Genomic DNA, 3024 nt, shown 5'->3' with positions numbered 1-3024 from the left:
GTAAACCGAGTAGGGAAGGAAGTTCACACTCGCCCCCAAATCTACAACAGCCCTATCAATAGTTTAATCATCGATTACACATGAGATGGTGGTAGCACCGGGATCCTTAAGTTTTGGAGGAATAGAACCTAAAAGAATTGAGCTCACATGCTCGGTCAACCTAACTCTTTTATTCATGTGCACCCTAGATTTACGCTTTTTGGTGCACAAGTCTTTGAGAAACTTGGCATAAGCAGACACTTGCTTAATGGCATCTAAGAGAGGAAGATTAACCTTTACTTGCCTAAATGTGTCCATCATAGACTCTTTAATTTCTTCTTTCTTAGGCTTAGAATGTCCTTGAAAAGCTACAGGATATGGCACTACAAGGAGATAATGGGGCAATGCTCCTTCAATAGAGGAAGTGAAAATCTCGAGATTGCTCACTAGATTGGAGGAGGAAAAAAATACATGATTCAATATAAGGCTCTATCCTCATCTTCTCCTTACCCTTACCTTGGTCTAACTTCTCCCTAACCTTATTATCTACCTCTCTTCCACTCCTAAGGGTGGTCACAACCTGGGCTTGCTCATGATATGTCGAATGACTAGCAACTGCCTCACATTCTATCCCATACTGGCCTTTTGGGTTCGCAAGGGGCTGACTCAGCAACTTACCCTCATCCCTCCTACTCGATGATGTAGCTAGTTGGCCCATGGTGGCTTCTACCTTCACTATAGATTGAGAGTAAAAGTAAAGTAATTGTCGATCAACTTAACAATCAGCCTCGATACCCTTAAGGGCTTTCAACACCGTCTTCTGAAAAGAGTGATCGTATTGAGGTTGAGGGGGAGGTGGTTGTTGATAAGTTAATTGTTGCGGGGCAGATATGGGAGGGTTTTGAGGATTTGAATTTTGAAATGGGAGAGGAGGTGGAGCATTAGGTGATTGCTAAGGTCTTTGAGTTGGAAAACCCGGAGCTTGTGGCCTCCATGATAAGTTAGGATGTTTACTCCACCTAGGATTATACTTATTAAAGTATGGATCATTGGACGACATGTCATATCGATTATGGGTGGCTTTAACTTCTTCTTGCACAAACTTATGTGTGGAAGGCCCATGGGATCAATTATAGCATGTGTGAGAGGGATCACAGCAGATGGCACACACCTCTACACATGCCACCGGTTAAGGTGGTTGTCCCAAGGACAAGAATTGATCTAGTTTTTTCACAATGGTGTGCAAGGTGGATGCAAAGTCATGACAAGCGGCTAACTCATAGACTCCCTTGGGATGGGAAGTAGAAGGTTGAGAAGGTCTACGAGAAGCAACAATATGTTGCTGAGAATTCTCGGTGAGGGGCTCAAAGAGAGTCCAAGCCTCATTCTTATGTTTCGTGAGAAAAGTACCTCCACATGATGCATCGACCATGGATCTGTCATGCTCAACTAACCCCTCCTAGAAGGTTTGAACTAATTGTCACCTAGGGACTTGGTGATGTGGGCATTTATGCAAAAGGTCCCTAAAGCACTGGAGCATTAGGTGATTGCTAAGGTCTTTGAGTTGGAAAACCTGGAGCTTGTGGCCTCCATGATAAGTTAGGATGTTTACTCCACCTAGGATTGTACTTATTAGAGTATGGATCATTGGATGACATGTCATATCAATTATGGGTGGCTTTAACTTCTTCTTGTACAAACTTAGGTGTGGAAGGCCCATGGGGGCAATTATAGCATGTGTGAGAGGGATCACAATAGATGGCACACACCTCTACACATGCCACTGGTTAAGGTGGTTGTCCCATGGACAAGAATTGAACTAACTTTTTCACAATGGTGTGCAAGGCGGGTGCAAAGTCATAGCTGGCGGCTAACTCATAGACTCCCTTGGGATGGGAAGTAGAAGGTTGGGAAGCTCTACGAGAAGCAACAATATGTTGCTGAGAATTCTCGGTGAGGGTCTCAAAGAGAGTCCAAGCCTCATTCTTTTGTTTCGTGAGGAAAGTACCTCCACATGATGCACTGACCATGGATCTGTCATGCTCAGCTAACCCCTCATAGAAGGTTTGAACTAATTGTCACCTAGGGACTTGGTGACGTGGTCATTTATGCAAAAGGTCTTTAAAGCACTCCTATGTCTCAAAAATTGCTCACCATCTATCTGTGAGAAAATGGTGATTGCCTTCCTAATCTGGTTAGTCTTCCCAATGGGGAAGTACTTTTTCAAGAATTCGTGTTGCATGGTGGCCCAGGTGGTCACTGAGTTCGGCTCTAAGTAATTAAGCCAATATTTGGCTTTGTCCTTTAAAGAGAACAGAAAAGCCTTAGATGGAGGGCATCATCACCAAAGTTTGGTATACGAATGGTGGAACAAATTTCAAGAAACTCATCAAGATGCTTGTATGGATTTTCAGTTGAATTCCCAAAGAAGTTGGGAAGCATCAAGAGGGTTGAGGTCTTGATTTTGAATTGCGCCGCCTTGACATCCGCAAATTAGATGTAAGACGGCTACGTGTATGCATTGGGTGTGAAATAGTCCCTAAGCGGCCGAAGAGGTTGCTCCTCCTCCGCAGGTCGATGGGGAGAAAGAGGTTCCGGGTTTTGGTTTTAATGATGAAAATAAGGAACCGGTTGACGTTCAGCCATGATTTTAGGTTCAAAGGACTCAGCTAGCTAACTCTAGACTAAAGTAGATTTCCTAAGTGACATATGGGATCTCTCAATCTTAGGGTCTATAGGCACTAACTTGGGATCCAAAGATTGCAAACCCAACATATACAAATTTAGCACACAATCAAGCCTTCAAATATCAAACAAGAATAAAAACAAAAGAAACATAAGGGAAACTAAAAATACGCAGTAAACTACACTAAGAATTGGCTCACTACTCCAACCAAGTCCCCGAAAAATGGCGCCAAAATTTCGTAGGCTCACCAAGACTTGGGTGCTTAACTACCAAAAATAATATTTATAACTTAACTAATCCCAAGTTCAGTAGAATAAGGAGAGAGTCGGGTGTCAATCTCAAGGACTCTAGTGCAGCAG

At 43.1% G+C, this 3024-nt stretch overlaps 1 non-coding gene across 1 annotated transcript; it reads left to right on the top strand.

Annotated features, from left to right (window-relative positions):
- Positions 1–2067: 2067 nt before the first annotated feature.
- On the top strand, positions 2068–2172 carry LOC131163184 (small nucleolar RNA R71). Its single transcript, XR_009138961.1, has one exon. It is a non-coding gene; the product is annotated as a small nucleolar RNA R71 (small nucleolar RNA).
- The last annotated feature ends 852 nt before the right edge of the window (positions 2173–3024 follow it).

Source organism: Malania oleifera, chromosome 8, assembly GCF_029873635.1.
Source record: "Malania oleifera isolate guangnan ecotype guangnan chromosome 8, ASM2987363v1, whole genome shotgun sequence".
NCBI lineage: Eukaryota > Viridiplantae > Streptophyta > Magnoliopsida > Santalales > Ximeniaceae > Malania > Malania oleifera.
Note: the sequence above shows the minus strand (reverse complement) of the source record. Positions and strands in the feature narration are given on the sequence as shown.